Raw genomic sequence first — 19,830 nt, 5'->3', positions numbered from 1 at the left:
CAATATTAATTTTTTCAAGTCATTAAGTCATGAATATTTAGTTAAGACGCAGGTCAGTAATGTTCAATAACTTACTCTCATCAGTATCATGAGTCAGCTGACAGTACTCACCCCAAGCCTCATGAGTCAGCCGACAGTACTCACCCAAGCACCATGAGTCAGCAGACAGTACTCACCCAAGCACCATGAGTCAGCAGACAGTACTCACCCAAGCACCATGAGTCAGCCGACAGTACTCACCCAAGCACCATGAGTCAGCAGACAGTACTCACCCAAGCACCATGAGTCAGCAGACAGTACTCACCCAAGCACCATGAGTCAGCTGACAGTACTCACCCAAGCACCATGAGTCAGCAGACAGTACTCACCCAAGCACCATGAGTCAGCAGACAGTACTCACCCAAGCACCATGAGTCAGCAGACAGTACTCACCCAAGCACCATGAGTCAGCCGACAGTACTCACCCAAGCACCATGAGTCAGCAGACAGTACTCACCCAAGCACCATGAGTCAGCAGACAGTACTCACCCAAGCACCATGAGTCAGCCGACAGTACTCACCCAAGCACCATGAGTCAGCAGACAGTACTCACCCAAGCACCATGAGTCAGCCGACAGTACTCACCCAAGCACCATGAGTCAGCAGACAGTACTCACCCAAGCACCATGAGTCAGCCGACAGTACTCACCCAAGCACCATGAGTCAGCCGACAGTACTCACCCAAGCACCATGAGTCAGCCGACAGTACTCACCCAAGCACCATGAGTCAGCAGACAGTACTCACCCAAGCACCATGAGTCAGCAGACAGTACTCACCCAAGCACCATGAGTCAGCAGACAGTACTCACCCAAGCACCATGAATCAGCAGACAGTACTCACCCAAGCACCATGAGTCAGCAGACAGTACTCACTCAAGCACCATGAGTCAGCAGACAGTACTCACCCCAAGCACCATGAGTCAGCAGACAGTACTCACCCAAGCACCATGAGTCAGCAGACAGTACTCACCCAAGCACCATGAGTCAGCAGACAGTACTCAGCCAAGCACCATGAGTCAGCAGACAGTACTCACTCAAGCACCATGAGTAATCAGCCTGTAGTAACGCCTCTGTTAGTCTATCAATAACATAAGTCGACCCAACTTGTGTAGCGCCAGCAAGGCAATACCGCCCCTAAGAGGTGGCACCGTAAGAGTCAGTCCCCCTCGCAACGCTGCCAGCAGTAAATCACACAGACTAATGCATCACCGCTTGACACTATATTCCTCCCATGGTGATTATAGTGGGAGACTTTCACAGGCCAGCCGGAGTTATGAGTGACCCTGGGAGGCTGAGGGTGGGAGAGGCAGGCCAGGGGATGTGTCAGGGGTAGGGACAGTGGCAGAGTAGACACTACCCCCAGGGACGGTGAGAGGGACAGTGGCAGAGTAGACACTACCCCCAGGGACGGTGAGAGGGACAGTGGCAGGGTAGACACTACCGCCAGGGACGGTGAGAGGGACAGTGACAGGGTAGACACTACCCCCAGGGACGGTGAGAGGGACAGTGGCAGGGTAGACACTACCCCCAGGGACGGTGAGAGGGACAGTGGCAGAGTAGACACTACCCCCAGGGACGGTGAGAGGGACAGTGACAGGGTAGACACTACCCCCAGGGACGTTGAGAGGGACAGTGACAGGGTAGACACGACCCCAGGAACGGCGAGAGGGGCAGTGGCAGGGTAGACACGACCCCAGGGACGGTGAGAGGGGCAGTGGCAGGGTAGACACCACCCCCAGGAACGGTGAGAGGGACAGTGGCAGGGTAGACACGACCCCAGGGACGGTGAGAGGGACAGTGGCAGGGTAGACACGACCCCCGCTGCTGGTCACGTGACTCTGCTGCTGGTCACGTGACCCCTGCTGCTGGTCACGTGACCCCTGCTGCTGGTCACGTGACCCCTGCTGCCATTCACGTGACCCCTGCTGCTGGTCACGTGACCCCTGCTGCTGGTCACGTGACCCCTGCTACCATTCACGTGACCCCTGCTGCTGGTCACGTGACCCCTGCTGCTGGTCACGTGACCCCTGCTGCTGGTCACGTGACCCCTGCTGCTGGTCACGTGATCCTGCTGCTGGTCACGTGACCCCTGCTGCTGGTCACGTGACCCCTGCTGCGGGTCACGTGACCCCTGCTGCGGGTCACGTGACCCCCGCTGCGGGTCACGTGACCCCCCGCTGCTGGTCACGTGACTGCTGGCAGGGAAGTGAAATCACTTATTGACGTCCGTTGAAATGATCAATTTTTTGTGTTCGACAATTGAAAAATATTAAAAAAAATGAATTGTAGATGCAAGTTTCTTTAAGAAATAAAACTTATACTACTGGAAAGTAAAACATCTGTTGCACGGAGGAATATACCCCAAACATCTGTTGCATGGAGGTATACACCCCAAACATCTGTTGCATGGAGGTATATACCCCCAAACATCTGTTGCATGGAGGTATATACCCCAAACATCTGTTGCATGGTGGTATACACCCCAATCATCTGTTGCATGGAGAAATATACCCCAAACATCTGTTGCATGGAGAAATATACCCCAAACATCTGTTTCATGGAGAAATATACCCCAAACATCTGTTGCATGGAGGTATATACCCCAAACATCTATTGCATGGAGGTATACACCCCAAACATCTGTTTCATGGAGAAATATACCCCAAACATCTGTTGCATGGAGGTATACACCACAAACATCTGTTGCATGGAGGTATAGACCCCAAACATCTGTTGCATGGAGGAATTTACCCCCAAACATCTGTTGCATGGAGGTATACACCACAAACATCTGTTGCATGGAGGTATACACCACAAACATCTGTTGCATGGAGGTATACACCACAGACATCTGTTGCATGGAGGTATATACCCCAAACATCTGTTGCATGGAGGAATATACGCCAAACATCTGTTGAATGGAGGAATATACCCCAAACATCTGTTTCATGGAGAAATATACCCCAAACATCTGTTGCATGGTGGTATACACCACAAACATCTGTTGCATGGAGGTATACACCACAAACATCTGTTGCATGGTGGTATACACCACAAACATCTGTTGCATGGAGGTATACACCACAAAAATCTGTTGCATGGTGGTATACACCACAAACATCTGTTGCATGGAGGTATACACCATAGACATCTGTTGCATGGGGGTATGCACCACAAACATCTGTTGCATGGAGGTATACACCACAAACATCTGTTGCATGGTGGTATACACCACAAACATCTGTTGCATGGAGGTATACACCACAAACATCTGTTGCATGGAGGTATACACCACAAACATCTGTTGCATGGAGGTATGCACCACAAACATCTGTTGCATGGAGGTATACACCACAAACATCTGTTGCATGGTGGTATACACCACAAACATCTGTTGCATGGAGGTATACACCACAAACATCTGTTGCATGGAGGTATACACCATAGACATCTGTTGCATGGGGGTATGCACCACAAACATCTGTTGCATGGAGGTATACACCATAGACATCTGTTGCATGGAGGTATACACAACAAACGATACTCCCAAAGGAATCATTTTTGTGACAAGAACAAAAATATATTTGTACTGACAAATTATATTTTTTACATTTAACCTGAGCAATATGTTATAAGAGTCACAGATCGTTCTTAAGGGAACAGCAAGAACTAGAACGTTGGTATAGAACAGATTATCTCAACACAAATTGCCTCTTCAATAATTTGCATTTGAAAATTATTTGTAATAAACCAAAATAAAATACTAGAAATGGAATTTTAATTATGTTTCTAATATTGCCGTATATTATTTGGTATATTTTGGAAGAACATTATTTCCCCAACTCGTTCTCGTTGTAGCACGCCGCATTTTGACGTACACCTTATACATAAGACCAAAAACTGTCGTACATGAAAATGGCAGCTGCTCTCGAAATTGATATACCATCCCGTTTTCTGTTATTGAGTCCACCAGCCCGTCCTCACAAACAAAGCTCAAAGTCCATTCCATGCACCCGCTACACCCCCTGTTTATGACTGAAAAACAGTCTACACACGATTAACCACTCAACCTGTCTTCAGACAACACGTCCTCACACTAGGCTGGTTAAAGCAGCACCCGACTTCCCCCGACGCATGCATCAATTTTCACATACTGTGTATTAAAAATTGGTTTGTTCTCATATATAAATTAATATTATTATACATAAAAAATTCTATGTATAGTTAGGCGTTTAGGTTCTGTTGGCGATTATTTGTATTTGAAGTACGTGGGTGAAGCATTAATAGAATTATGGTTCGAACAGAGGACATGAGCGAAGCACTTGTTCCGGAAGTGTTCGGACGTCATCAGTTGTGAGTCGTGTGTCTGTCCGCAGCCCGTCCTCCAAACACAGACCCAAAAGTGATTCCATCCACCCGCCAAACCCCCTGATGTTTATGAATGAAAAACGGTTTACACACGAATCACAACTGATGACGTTCGAACACTTCCGGAAAAAGTGCTTCACTGACGAATTTTGTTTGAACCACAACGCTGTAAATGCTTCACCCACGTACTACAAATACAAATAATCCCCAACAGAACCTAAACACCTAACCTAACCTATACTTATATATGCACAATATGCTAATATATTATAATATTAATTTATATTTGAGAAAATTCCCGTTTTGAATGAACAGCATGTTAAAATTTATGGATGCGTCTGTGGGGTCGACCGCTGGATGGAATGGACCTGCGTCGAGGACGGGTTGTTCGCTGACGACTGTGTTCTTTCCCGGGAGCATTTCCGGTTGTCACTTTTCGCATCTTTTTATTGATTGAAACTTCTTGATGAAGGAAGTTATAGTGAAGTTGATTATGAGAAAGGGTAAACCTTTTGTGCACTTTGTACCACACTAACCACCCACATTTATTCCGTCCTTGAGTACTAGTGTTTACTGTGATGCACTTGGCCGAGTGCCTCACTTGGCCCAGTGTTTCACTTGGCCGAGTGCCTCACTTGGCCGAGTGCCTCACTTGGCCCAGTGTTTCACTTGGCCGAGTGCCTCACTTGGCCCGGTGTTTCACTTGGCCGAGTGCCTCACTTGGCCCAGTGTTTCACTTGGCCGAGTGCCTCACTTGGCCGAGTGCCTCAGTGCCGCAGACTAGTTGCGCCGACTCTTTAGTTTATAATAATAATAATTATTATTATTATTTTATGATAATAATATAATCGTAATAATACACAGAGAGTAATCACACTATCGTGATGTATCAATGAGAAATAATTGATGTACCACGCGGGAGCCGGGGTACATCAATCATAGCGGCTCCCACGGAATTTCTCAATCATAATAATAATCGTAAAATAATTATTCTATTGTTCTTATTTTTATTATAATTATTATTTTACATTAATTTATTTGTGACAAGATCAATAGTCAAGCAGAGACTTTATCTCCTGATCATTATTCCACACAGAAACGTTGCTATCATAGCCATTATATTGTCTGTAGAGTTGCAGACACTCTGCGTTGGGAAGGTGGTGTTCAGTCACTGCTTAGTGAGGGAGGTGTTCAGTCACTGCTTAGTTAGGGAGGTGTTCAGTCACTGCTTAGTGAGGGAGGTGTTCAGTCACTGCTTAGTTAGGGAGGTGTTCAGTCACTGCTTAGTGAGGGAGGTGTTCAGTCACTGCTTAGTTAGGGAGGTGTTCAGTCACTGCTTAGTGAGGGAGGTGTTCAGTCACTGCTTAGTTAGGGAGGTGTTCAGTCACTGCTTAGTGAGGGAGGTGTTCAGTCACTGCTTAGTGAGGGAGGTGTTCAGTCACTGCTTAGTGAGGGAGGTGTTCAGTCACTGCTTAGTTAGGGAGGTGTTCAGTCACTGCTTAGTGAGGGAGGTGTTCAGTCACTGCTTAGTTAGGGAGGTGTTCAGTCACTGCTTAGTGAGGGAGGTGTTCAGTCACTGCTTAGTGATGGAGGGTGGTGTTCAGTCACTGCTTAGTGAGGGAGGTGTTCAGTCACTGCTTAGTTAGGGAGGTGTTCAGTCACTGCTTAGTTAGGGAGGTGTTCAGTCACTGCTTAGTGAGGGTGGTGTTCAGTCACTGCTTAGTGAGGGAGGTGTTCAGTCACTGCTTAGTTAGGGAGGTGTTCAGTCACTGCTTAGTTAGGGAGGTGTTCAGTCACTGCTTAGTTAGGGAGGTGTTCAGTCACTGCTTAGTGAGGGAGGTGTTCAGTCACTGCTTAGTTAGGGAGGTGTTTAGTCACTGCTTAGTTAGGGAGGTGTTCAGTCACTGCTTAGTGAGGGAGGTGTTCAGTCACTGCTTAGTTAGGGAGGTGTTCAGTCACTGCTTAGTGAGGGAGGTGTTCAGTCACTGCTTAGTGAGGGAGGGTGGTGTTCAGTCACTGCTTAGTTAGGGAGGTGTTCAGTCACTGCTTAGTGAGGGAGGTGTTCAGTCACTGCTTAGTGAGGGAGGTGTTCAGTCACTGCTTAGTGAGGGAGGGTGGTGTTCAGTCACTGCTTAGTTAGGGAGGTGTTCAGTCACTGCTTAGTGAGGGAGGGTGGTGTTCAGTCACTGCTTAGTGAGGGAGGGTGGTGTTCAGTCACTGCTTAGTGAGGGAGGTGTTCAGTCACTGCTTAGTGAGGGAGGTGTTCAGTCACTGCTTAGTGAGGGAGGTGTTCAGTCACTGCTTAGTTAGGGAGGTGTTCAGTCACTGCTTAGTGAGGGAGGTGTTCAGTCACTGCTTAGTGAGGGAGGGTGGTGTTCAGTCACTGCTTAGTGAGGGAGGGTGGTGGTCAGTCACTGCTTAGTGAGGGAGGTGTTCAGTCACTGCTTAGTGAGGGAGGTGTTCAGTCACTGCTTAGTGAGGGAGGTGTTCAGTCACTGCTTAGTGAGGGAGGTGTTCAGTCACTGCTTAGTGAGGGAGGGTGGTGTTCAGTCACTGCTTAGTGAGGGAGGGTGGTGTTCAGTCACTGCATAGTGAGGGAGGTGTTCAGTCACTGCTTAGTGAGGGAGGTGTTCAGTCACTGCTTAGTGAGGGAGGTGTTCAGTCACTGCTTAGTTAGGGAGGTGTTCAGTCACTGCTTAGTGAGGGAGGTGTTCAGTCACTGCTTAGTGAGGGAGGGTGGTGTTCAGTCACTGCTTAGTGAGGGAGGGTGGTGGTCAGTCACTGCTTAGTGAGGGAGGTGTTCAGTCACTGCTTAGTGAGGGAGGTGTTCAGTCACTGCTTAGTTAGGGAGGTGTTCAGTCACTGCTTAGTGAGGGAGGGTGGTGTTCAGTCACTGCTTAGTGAGGGAGGGTGGTGTTCAGTCACTGCTTAGTGAGGGAGGGTGGTGTTCAGTCACTGCTTAGTGATGGAGGGTGGTGTTCAGTCACTGGTTAGTGATGGAGGGTGGTGTTCAGTCACTGCTTAGTGAGGGAGGGTGGTGTTCAGTCACTGGTTAGTGAGGGAGGGTGGTGTTCAGTCACTGCTTAGTGAGGGAGGGTGGTGTTCAGTCACTGGTTAGTGAGGGAGGGAGGTGTTCAGTCACTGCTTAGTGAGGGAGGGTGGTGTTCAGTCACTGGTTAGTGAGGGAGGTGTTCAGTCACTGCTTAGTTAGGGAGGTGTTCAGTCACTGCTTAGTGAGGGAGGGTGGTGTTCAGTCACTGCTTAGTGAGGGAGGGTGGTGTTCAGTCACTGGTTAGTGAGGGAGGGTGGTGTTCAGTCACTGCTTAGTGAGGGAGGGTGGTGTTCAGTCACTGCTTAGTGAGGGAGGGTGGTGTTCAGTCACTGCTTAGTGAGGGAGGTGTTCAGTCACTGCTTAGTGAGGGAGGTGTTCAGTCACTGCTTAGTGAGGGAGGTGTTCAGTCACTGCTTAGTTAGGGAGGTGTTCAGTCACTGCTTAGTGAGGGAGGTGTTCAGTCACTGCTTAGTGAGGGAGGGTGGTGTTCAGTCACTGCTTAGTGAGGGAGGGTGGTGGTCAGTCACTGCTTAGTGAGGGAGGTGTTCAGTCACTGCTTAGTGAGGGAGGTGTTCAGTCACTGCTTAGTGAGGGAGGTGTTCAGTCACTGCTTAGTGAGGGAGGTGTTCAGTCACTGCTTAGTGAGGGAGGGTGGTGTTCAGTCACTGCTTAGTGAGGGAGGGTGGTGTTCAGTCACTGCATAGTGAGGGAGGTGTTCAGTCACTGCTTAGTGAGGGAGGTGTTCAGTCACTGCTTAGTGAGGGAGGTGTTCAGTCACTGCTTAGTTAGGGAGGTGTTCAGTCACTGCTTAGTGAGGGAGGTGTTCAGTCACTGCTTAGTGAGGGAGGGTGGTGTTCAGTCACTGCTTAGTGAGGGAGGGTGGTGGTCAGTCACTGCTTAGTGAGGGAGGTGTTCAGTCACTGCTTAGTGAGGGAGGTGTTCAGTCACTGCTTAGTTAGGGAGGTGTTCAGTCACTGCTTAGTGAGGGAGGGTGGTGTTCAGTCACTGCTTAGTGAGGGAGGGTGGTGTTCAGTCACTGCTTAGTGAGGGAGGGTGGTGTTCAGTCACTGCTTAGTGATGGAGGGTGGTGTTCAGTCACTGGTTAGTGATGGAGGGTGGTGTTCAGTCACTGCTTAGTGAGGGAGGGTGGTGTTCAGTCACTGGTTAGTGAGGGAGGGTGGTGTTCAGTCACTGCTTAGTGAGGGAGGGTGGTGTTCAGTCACTGGTTAGTGAGGGAGGGAGGTGTTCAGTCACTGCTTAGTGAGGGAGGGTGGTGTTCAGTCACTGGTTAGTGAGGGAGGTGTTCAGTCACTGCTTAGTTAGGGAGGTGTTCAGTCACTGCTTAGTGAGGGAGGGTGGTGTTCAGTCACTGCTTAGTGAGGGAGGGTGGTGTTCAGTCACTGGTTAGTGAGGGAGGGTGGTGTTCAGTCACTGCTTAGTGAGGGAGGGTGGTGTTCAGTCACTGGTTAGTGAGGGAGGGGGTGTCCAGTCACTGCTTAGTGAGGGAGGTGTTCAGTCACTGCTTAGTGAGGGAGGGTATAGCCATCAATGTTTAGGTTAATCACTGCTTAGTAATGCTGGGTATATTCTGTAATATGCCTGAGGATGACTGGCTAATCAGTGTGAGTTTCGAAAGCAAGGTAGTTTTCCATTTTTCATTCTGGGTGATTGGCTACTCAGTAATGAGTAGGCAATTACAGGGTGACAAAATGATATATGAGAGGTCTATATCTTTATATAAAGACAAACAGCCACCTAGTACACTGTAATGTCAAGAGTAGTACAATTAATTATCGTGTTTAATCAATTAACTAATGATTTTCTACATCCAGGCGTTATATAATAATATGGGTGAGAGGAATTTTGTATGTACCAAGTTGCCCCCAGAGGCATTTGACGGCTGTAGAAACACTTGGGCATGATAAATGCAGAATGGCGACTCATCCATCTTCGCAAAACCATTAAATTTGCCTTTACATCCCAGCCCAAAATTGAAAAAAGTGCGAGAATAAGAGCAAGAGAGAGAGAGAGAGAGAGAGAGAGAGAGAGAGAGAGAGAGAGAGAGAGAGAGAGAGAGAGAGAGAGAGAGAGAGAGAGAGAGAGAGAAAAGGGGGGAGGCAGATAGAAAAAATTCCCTCGTAGCATTATGCCAGATCCAATAATTGCCGAAAAGCAGCTCCATCTCTCGCGAGAAAGAATCATCGGTATCAGAAGAGATTGGATCCATTTGCGAGAGTTATTTCAACTCCCTTGTGATGGGTTTCCTGATGCGCCTCCTTCCAGAGACTCCGGCGAAGGAGATTCCGTCGTCTATTGCCGAGTTTGTGTCGTTTATTGCAAGGGAGAGGGGGAGCCCCGGCGAATCTATGACCAATGGCAGACATTCACGACAAGAAAGGCAGAGGCAGCCATGTGACTAATGGCAGACATTCAAAACAGAACGCCGGCAGGGGCTGGTGTGTGGACCTGAGGCAGACATTATCGTGACGGGGGAGGCAGTGACGGGGAAAGACAGTGACGGGGGAGGCAGTGACGGGGGGAGGCAGTGAAGGGTGAGGCAGTGACGGGGGAAGGCAGTGACGGGGGGAGGCAGTGACGGGGGAGACAGTGACGGGGGAGACAGTGACGGGGGAGACAGTGACGGGGGAGACAGTGACCGGGGGAGACAGTGACGGGGGGAGGCAGTGAAGGGTGAGACAGTGACAGGGGAAGGCAGTGACGGGGGAGGCAGTGACGGGGGAGGCAGTGACGGGGGAGGCAGTGACGGAGGGAGGCAGTGACGGGGGAAGGCAGTGACGGGGGAGGCAGTGACGGGGGAGGCAGTGACGGGGGAGGCAGTGACGGGGGAAGGCAGTGACGGAGGAAGGCAGTGACAGGGGAAGGCAGTGACGGGGAAGGCAGTGACGGGGGAAGGCAGTGACAGGGGAAGGCAGTGACGGGGGAGGCAGTGACGGGGGAAGACAGTGACAGGGGAAGGCAGTGACGGGGGAGGCAGTGACGGGGGAGGCAGTGACGGGGGAAGGCAGTGACAGGGGAAGGCAGTGACGGGGGAGGCAGTGACGGGGAAAGGCAGTGACGGGGGAAGGCAGTGACGGGGGAGGCAGTGACTCGTACCCGGACCTTCAGGAGCACATTGCAACTGGTGTGACGGTACCTTAATCCACTCGACCATCAGTGACCGCACATAAGGAGGTCATTGCCGAAGCTATTTGCCCCCCCCCCTTCCACCCCCGGCGGCAATTTTGGGCATAGTTATTTCATCAAAACACTTCATTTTAGTTTGGCCACGTGAGCAAAAGAAATGTGAACAAGCTTGAAGTTTATTTTTTATGTTTTTCATTTTTGTATTTCATTTTTTAACTGTTTTTCTTATATTTCAGTGATATGAACATCATATCACTCGATGTTCCCAATTTTCTGATGGGAACATCAGACCATTTGGGAAGGCATCGGACGAGGGAGTGGGGAATGATGGGGATGATGAGGGGATGGAAGTGACAGATGGGGGGAAAGACGAGGGGACAAGGGAGATGGGTAATGGTGGGGAGAAGGACGAGGGGACGGGGGAGTTGGGATAGTGGGGACGAGGGGATGAGAGAATGGTGGGGGAGGACAAAGGGACAGGGGAGTGGGGCATGATGGGAAAGAAGAGGGGATGGTGGCGTGGGGAATGGTTATGAAGCCGAGGAGGCTGGTGAGGGAGGGAATGGTGGGGAGGCTCAACAACAGCAACGCATGGCCGGGTACTGCTTATATATATATATATATATATATATATATATATATATATATATATATATATATATATATATATATATATATATATATATATATATATGTCGTACCTAGTAGCCAGAACTCACTTCTCAGCCTACTATTCAAGGCCCGATTTGCCTAATAAGCCAAGTTTTCCTGAATTAATATATTTACTATAATTTTTTTCTTATGAAATGATAAAGCAACCCTTTTCTCTATGTATGAGGTCAATTTTTTTTTATTGGAGTTAAAATTAACGTAGATATATGACCGAACCTAACCAACCCTACCTAACCTAACCTAACCTATATTTATAGGTAAGGTTAGGTTAGGTAGCCAAAAAAAGCTAGGTTAGGTTAGGTTAGGTAGGTTAGGTAGACGAAAAAACATTAATTCATGAAAACTTGGCTTATTAGGCAAATCGGGCCTTGAATAGTAGGCTGAGCAGTGCGTTCTGGCTATTAGGTACGACATATATATATATATATATATATATATATATATATATATATATATATATATATATATATATATATATATATATATATATATATATATATATATATATATATATATATACATATATATATATATATATATATATATATATATATATATATATATATATATATATATATATATATATATATATATTTGTATATATATATCTGTATATATGTGTGTATATCACGAAAATAAACACGTGATTAAGAATGTGACAATGTCAGACCACGGAGGAAAAATGAAACAGGAAATTTCCTTAAGTACTTTCGTATATTAAATACATCTTCAGAAGGACCTTCTGAAGATGTATTTAATATACGAAAGTACTTAAGGAAATTTTCTGTTTCATTTTTCCTCCGTGGTCTGACATCTGTATATATATATATTTGTATATATATATATATATATATATATATATATATATATATATATATATATATATATATATATATATATATATATATATATATATTACAACAGGGCTCCATTAAGGAACATATAATCTCTTCCCATAACCAAACCATCGCCAGAGAAATCCTAGTAAACAACACAGAAATCATCGATAGATACAGCGATAGCAGGCGGCTTGACGTTTGCGAGGCACTACACATCAAGAAGTCAACACCAGCAATCAACAGCCAATTATTGCACAACTATATTCTACCCACCTCAAGACTCCGCTCCAATATAGAAGCATCAAGAAATATGGACCAATAGGCTTTCTACAAACACTTCTATTCAATACCCATTGTTTCTGTTCTGTCTTGTGTTGATACTTTTAATACCCTATTAATATCCTCTAGTGTTCTGTCTTGTGTTAATGCCACATCATCCTTCCCACCTCACTCAAATGTAATGCCACATCACCCTTCCCACCTCACTCAAATGTAGATATAAAATCAGGGAAACGCAAGTTCTAATATATATATATATATATATATATATATATATATATATATATATATATATATATATATATATATATATATATATATATATATATATATATATATATATATATATATATATATATATATATATATATATATTTACAGGTATGTAAAATTAGCGTTCGTCGATCAGATAAGAAAGGGTGCAGATGGATGAAGAAATGTGATGGGGTTGAAGGCTGCGGAACACGAGCTTTACAACACCAGTCATCATTTAGGGAAGCCAACACACTTAATGATGGCCAGAAGATGGATTCCTGGCATAGCCAAGCAGGCTTAACAGCAACAACACAAAGGCTTCACCTCGGAAACAAACGAGCATCATGACATCTGAGGATTACTATGGCCAGAAGCAAGTTTCATGCGTGAATAAACATGCTCAGCGAAGCAACAGGGGCGCTTCATCAAGGCTACACTATTATACTGCAACAGGTCACATCAATGTAAATGGATGGCCAAGATCCTCGTCGCCTTTAGAGTGTTTAAGTCAGCCTTTGATCACCTCCCCTAACGGTCTTCCTGCCAGGACTGAGGTGCTCTCCCTCCCCTAAGTGAGCAGTGACCTCCCCTTCCCCCTCCCTTCAAGTCAACTGGCAAAGGAACCCCTACCCTCGACCGCCACCACCACCATCCACACTACCACCACCACATTCCCTTCCAAGCAGTAATCAGGTACCTGGGAGTACGGGCTGCTTCCTAGGAATGTGTAACAAAAAGGAGGCCTGGTCGAGGACTGGGCCACGTGGACGCTAAGCCCCGAAATCATCTCAAGATAACCTCAAGATAACCTCCAACGCCTACTAATAACACTACCTCCATCCATAACTTCAAGACCAAAGATTACGACCGTCAGAATAGTTATAACACAATAGGAAAGTTGGCGAGAAAAAACATTTAACCAGTGGTATACAGAGTGAGAACTCACTATATGAGCTCTCACCGTCACTCTCACCAGGTGGGAGTGATGGTGTGGAGGCGGAGGAGAGTGACCATGGGGGCCCCCATGGCCAGGTCTCGGGCCCCAACTCGCTGACTTACAACTGTACCACTCTACTTAAAGTCTGTAATTTTATTTATTGCATTTAATATCTTATTTTTTTTGAGAAGCGATCAGCCTGTGTCTGGGGATAGTGCCAAGTATTGTGTGCTGATGGAGAGTGCGGGTGTGGCAGTTTGTTATTGATAGTCCACGTGGCGCAGTGGTAAAACACCCGCTCGGTGCTTTGCGAGCACCTTAGCCTGCGTTCGTATCCTGGCCGGGGACAATTGACTGGGCGCCAATTCTTAACTGGGAGTAACAGTTGTGTAGTGAGACTAACAGGTATGTAGTGAGACTAACAGGTGTGTAGTGAGACTACCAGATGTGTAGTGAGACTAACAGGTGTGTAGTGAGACTAACAGGTGTGTGTAATGAGACTAACAGGTGTGTAGTGAGACTAACAGGTCTATAGTGAGACTAACAGGTGTGTAGTGAGACTAACAGGTGTGAAGCGAGACTAACAATTGTATAGTGAGACTAACAGGTGTGAAGCGAGACTAACAATTGTATAGTGAGATTAACAGGTGAGTAGTGAGACTAACAGGTGTATAGTGAGACTAACAGGTGTGAAGCGAGACTAACAATTGTATAGTGAGATTAACAGGTGTGAAGCGAGACTAACAATTGTATAGTGAGATTAACAGGTGTGTAGTGAGAGTAGCAGGTGTGTAGTGAGACTAACAGTTGTCAAGTGAGACTAACAGTTGTATAGTGAGACTAATAGTTGTGTAGTGAGGCAAGCAGGTGTATAGTGAGACTAACAGGTGTGAAGCAAGACTAACAGGTGTGTAGTGAGACTAACAGGTGTGTAGTGAGACTAACAGGTGTGAGTAATGAGACTAACAGGTGTGTAGTGAAACTAACAGGTGTATAGTGAGACTAACAGGTGTATCGTGAGATTAACAGGTGTATCGTGAGATTAACAGGTGTATAGTGAGACTTACAGGTGTATAGTGAGACTAACAGGTGTGTAGTGAGACTAACAGGTGTGAAGCCAGACTAACAGACGCGTAGTGAGGCTAATAGTTGTATAGTGAGACTAACAGTTGTGTAGTGAGACTAACAGTTGTATAATGAGACTAACAGTTGTGCAGTGAGACTAATAGTTGTGTACTGAGACTAACAGTTGTGTAGTGAGACTAACAGTTGTGCAGTGAGACTAACTGCTGTGTACTGAGACTAACAGTTGTGTAGTGAGACTAACAGTTGTGCAGTGAGACTAACAGTTGTGTACTGAGACTAACAGTTGTGTAGTGAGACTAACAGTTGTGCAGTGAGACTAATAGTTGTGTACTGAGACTAACAGTTGTGTAGTGAGACTAACAGTTGTGCAGTGAGACTAACTGCTGTGTACTGAGACTAACAGTTGTGTAGTGAGACTAACAGTTGTGCAGTGAGACTAACAGTTGTGTACTGAAACTAACAGTTGTGTAGTGAGAATAACAGGTGTGTAGTGAGACTAACAGTTATATAGTGAGACTAACAGTTGAGTAGAGAAACTAACAGGTGTGAAGCGAGACTAACAGTTGTATAGTGAGACTAACAGATGTATAGTGAAACTAACAGGTGTGAAGTGAGACTAACAGGTGTGTAGTGAGACTAACAGGTGTGAAGCGAGACTAACAGGTTTGTAGTGAGACTAACAGGTGTGTAGTGAGACTAAAAGGTGTGTAGTAAGACTAACAGATGTATAGTGAGACTTACAGGTGTGAAGTGAGACTAACAGTTGTATAGTGAGACTAACAGTTGAGTAGAGAAACTAACAGGTGTGAAGCGAGACTAACAGTTGTATAGTGAGACTAACAGATGTATAGTGAAACTAACAGGTGTGTAGTGAGACTAACAGGTGTGTAGTGAGACTAACAGGTGTGAAGCGAGACTAACAGGTTTGTAGTGAGACTAACAGGTGTGTAGTGAGACTAAAAGGTGTGTAGTGAAAAAAATGGAGTGAAGCGAGACTAACAAGTGTGTAGTGAGACAAACAGGAGTGAAGCGAGACTAACAGTTGTGTAGTGACACTAGCAGATGTATAATAAGATTAACAGGTGTGTAGTGAGACTAGCAGGTGTGTAGTGAAACAAACAGATGTATAGTAAGACTAACAAGTGTGAAGCGAGATTAACAGGTGTGTAGAGAGACTAACAGGTGTGTAGTGAGACTAACAGGTGTATAGTGAGACTAACAGTTATGTAGTGAGACTAACAGTTATGTAGTGAGGCAAGCAGGTGTATAGTGAGACTAACAGTTGTATAGTAAGACTAACAGTTATGTAGTGAGACTAGAAGGTGTATAGTGAAACTAACAGGTGTGTAGTGAGACTAACAAGTGTGATGCGAGACTAACAGATGTGTAGTGAGACTAACAGTTGTATAGTGAGACTAACAGCTGTGTTGTGAGACTAACAGTTGTATAGTGGGACTAACAGATGTGTAGTGAGACTAACAATTGTGCAGTGAGACTATCAGTTGTGCAGTGAGACTAACAGTTGTGTACTGAGACTAACAGTTGTGTAGTGAGACGAACAGTTGTGTAGTGAGACTAACAGTTGTGTACTGAGACAAACAGTTGTGCAGTGAGACTAACAGTTGTGTACTGAGTCTAACAGTTGTGCAGTGAGACTAACAGTTGTGTACTGAGACTAACAGTTGTGTAGTGAGACTAACAGATGTGTAGTGGGACTAACTGGTGTGTAGTGAGACTAACAGATGTATAGTGAGACTAACAGGTGTGTAGTGAGACTACCAGGTGTGTAGTGAGACTAACAGGTGTGTAGTGAGACTAACAGTTATGCAGTGAGACTAACAGTTGTGTACTGAGACAAACAGTTGTGTAGTGAGACTAACAGTTGTGTAGTGAAACTGACAGTTGTGCAGTGAGACTAACAGTTGTGTACTGAGACTAACAGTTGTGTAGTGAAACTGACAGTTGTGCAGTGAGACTAACAGTTGTGTACTGAGACTAACAGTTGTGTAGTGAGACTAACAGGTGTGTAGTGAGACTAACAGTTATATAGTGAGACTAACAGGTGTGAAGCGAGACTAACAGTTCTATAGTGAGACTAACAGATGTATAGTGAGACTAACAGGTGTGTAGTGAGACTAATAAGTGTGTAGTGAGACTAACAGATGTATAGTGAGACTAACAGGTGTGAAGTGAGACTAACAGTTGTATAGTGAGACTAACAGGTGTGAAACGAGACTAACAGTTATGTAGTGAGACTAACAGGTGTGTAGTGAGACTAACAGTTATATAGTGAGACTAACAGTTGTGTAGTGAGACTGACAGTTGTGCAGTGAGACTAACAGTTGTGTACTGAGACTAACAGTTGTGTAGTGAGACTAGCAGGTGTGTAGTGAGACTAACAGTTATATAGTGAGACTAATAGGTGTGAAGCGAGACTAACAGTTGTATAGTGAGACTAACAGATGTATAGTGAGATTAACAGGTGTGTAGTGAGACAAACAAGTGTGTAGTGAGACTAACAGATTTATAGTGAGACTAACAGGTGTGAAGTGAGACTAACAGTTGTATAGTGAGACTAACAGATGTATAGTGAGACTAACAGGTGTGTAATGAGACTAACAAGTGTGTAGTGAGACTAACAGATGTATAGTGAGACTAACAGGTGTGTAGTGAGACTAACGGGTGTGTAGTGAGAATAAAAGGTGTGAAGCGAGACTAACAGGTGTGTAGTGAGACTAACAGGTGTGTAGTGAGACAAAAAGGAGTGAAGCGAGACTAACAAGTGTGAAGTGAGACAAACAGGTGTGAAGCGAGACTAACAGGTGTGTATTGAGGCTAACAGGTGTGTAGAGAGACAAAAAGGAGTGAAGCGAGACTAACAGGTGTGTAGTGAGACAAACAGGAATGAAGCGAGACTAACAGGCGTGTAGTGAGACTAACAGGTGTAAAGCGAGACTAACAGGTGTGTAGTGAGACTTACAGGTGTATAGTGAGACTAACAGGTGTGAAACGATACTAACAGGTGTGTAGTGAGACTAACAGGTGTGAAGCGAGATTAACAGGTGTGTAGTGAGACTAACAGGTGTGAGGCGAGATTAACAGGTGTGTAGTGAAACTAACAGGTGTGTAGTAAGACTAATATGTGTATAGTGTGACTATTAAGTGTGTAGTGAGACAAACAGGAGTGAAGCGAGACTAACAGGCGTGTAGTGAGACTAACAGGTGTGAAGCGAGACTAACAGGTGTGTAGAGAGACTAACAGGTGTATAGTGAGACTAACAGGTGTGAAACGATACTAACAGGAGTGTAGTGAGACTAACAGGTGTGAAGCGAGATTAACAGGTGTGTAGTGAGACTAACAGGTGTGAAGCGAGATTAACAGGTGTGTAGTGAAACTAACAGGTGTGTAGTAAGACTAACATGTGTGTAGTGTGACTAACAGGTGTGTAGTAAGACTAACATGTGTGTAGTGTGACTAACAGGTGTGTAGTGAGACAAAAAGGTGTGAAGCGAGATTAACAGGCGTGTATTGAGAGCAACAGGTGTGTAATGAGACTAACAGTTGTGTTGTGAGACTAACAGGTGTGTAGTGAGACAAACAGGTGTGTAGTAAGACTAACAGTTGAGCAGTGAGACTAACAGTTGTGTAGTGAGACTAACAGTTGTGTAGTGACACTAGCAGATATATAATGAGATTAACAGGTGTGTAGTGAGACTAGCAGGTGTGTAGTGAGACTAGCAGGTGTGTAGTGAAAAAAACAGGTGTATAGTAAGATTAACAAGTGTGAAGCGAGACTAACAGGTGTGTAGACAGACTAACAGGTGTGTAGTGAGACTAACAGGTGTATAGTGAGACTAACAGTTGTGTAGTGAGAATAACAGTTGTATAGTGAGACTAAAAGTTATGTAGTGAGACTAGCAGGTGTATAGTGAGACTAACATGTGTGAAACGAGACTAACAGATGTGTAGTGAGACTAACAGTTGTATAGTGAGACTAACAGCTGTGTTGTGAGACAAATAGTTGTATAGTGAGACTAACAGTTGTGTAGTGAGACTAACAGTTGTATAGTGCGACTAACAGATTTGTAGTGAGACTAACAGTTGTGTAGTGAGACTAACAGTTGTGCAGTGAGACTAACAGTTGTGTACTGAGACTAACAGGAGACTAACAGTTGTGTAGTGAGACTAACAGGTGAGTAGTGAGACTACTGGATGTATAGTGAGACTAACAGTTGTATAGTGAGACTAACAGGTGTATAGTGAGACTAACAGATGTGTAGTGGGACTAAAAGGTGTGTAGTGAGACTAACAATTGTATAGTGAGACTAACAGATGTGTAGTGAGACTAACAGATGTATAGTGAGGCTAACAGGTGTGTAGTGAGACTAACAGTTGTAAAGTGAGACTAACAGATGTATAGTGAGGCTAACAGATATATAGTGAGACTAACAGGTGTGTAGTGAGACTATCAGATGTATAGTGAGACTAACAGGTGTGTAGTGAGACTAACAGGTGTGTAGTGAGACTATAAGATGTATAGTGAGACTAACAGATGTATAGTGAGACTAACAGGTGTGTAGTGAGACTAACAATTGTATAGTGAGACTAACAGATGTGTAGTGAGACTAACAGATGTATAGTGAGGCTAACAGGTGTGTAGTGAGACTAACAGTTGTAAAGTGAGACTAACAGATGTATAGTGAGACTAACAGGTGTGTAGTGAGACTATCAGATGTATAGTGAGACTAACAGGTGTGTAGTGAGACTAACAGGTGTGTAGTGAGACAAACAGGAGTGAAGCGAGAATAACAGGTGTGTAGTGAGACTATCAGATGTATAGTGAGACTAACAGGTGTGTAGTGAGACAAACAGGAGTGAAGCGAGACTAACAGGTGTGTAGTGAGATAAACAAGAGTGAAGCGAGACTAACAGGTGTGTAGTGAGATAAACAGGAGTGAAGCGAGACTAACAGGTGTGTAGTGAGACTAACAGGTGTGAAGCGAGACTAACAGGTGTGTAGTAAGACTAACATGTGTATAGTGTGACTAACAGGTGTGTAGTGAGATTAACTGGTGTGAAGCGAGATTAACAGGTGTGTAGTGAGAATAACAGGTGTGTAATGAGACTAACAGTTGTGTAGTGAGACTAACAGGTGTGT

General features: G+C 45.2%; 1 protein-coding gene across 1 annotated transcript in view; it reads left to right on the top strand.

Annotated features, from left to right (window-relative positions):
* LOC138353238 (putative carbonic anhydrase-like protein 2) overlaps window positions 1-19,830 on the top strand; it is an 867,912-nt gene that overhangs the window by 536,068 nt on the left and 312,014 nt on the right. The window lies entirely within an intron of this gene.

This window comes from Procambarus clarkii, chromosome 56, assembly GCF_040958095.1.
Source record: "Procambarus clarkii isolate CNS0578487 chromosome 56, FALCON_Pclarkii_2.0, whole genome shotgun sequence".
NCBI classification, from domain to species: Eukaryota; Metazoa; Arthropoda; class Malacostraca; order Decapoda; family Cambaridae; genus Procambarus; species Procambarus clarkii.
This window is presented reverse-complemented; position numbering and strand designations above follow the sequence as displayed.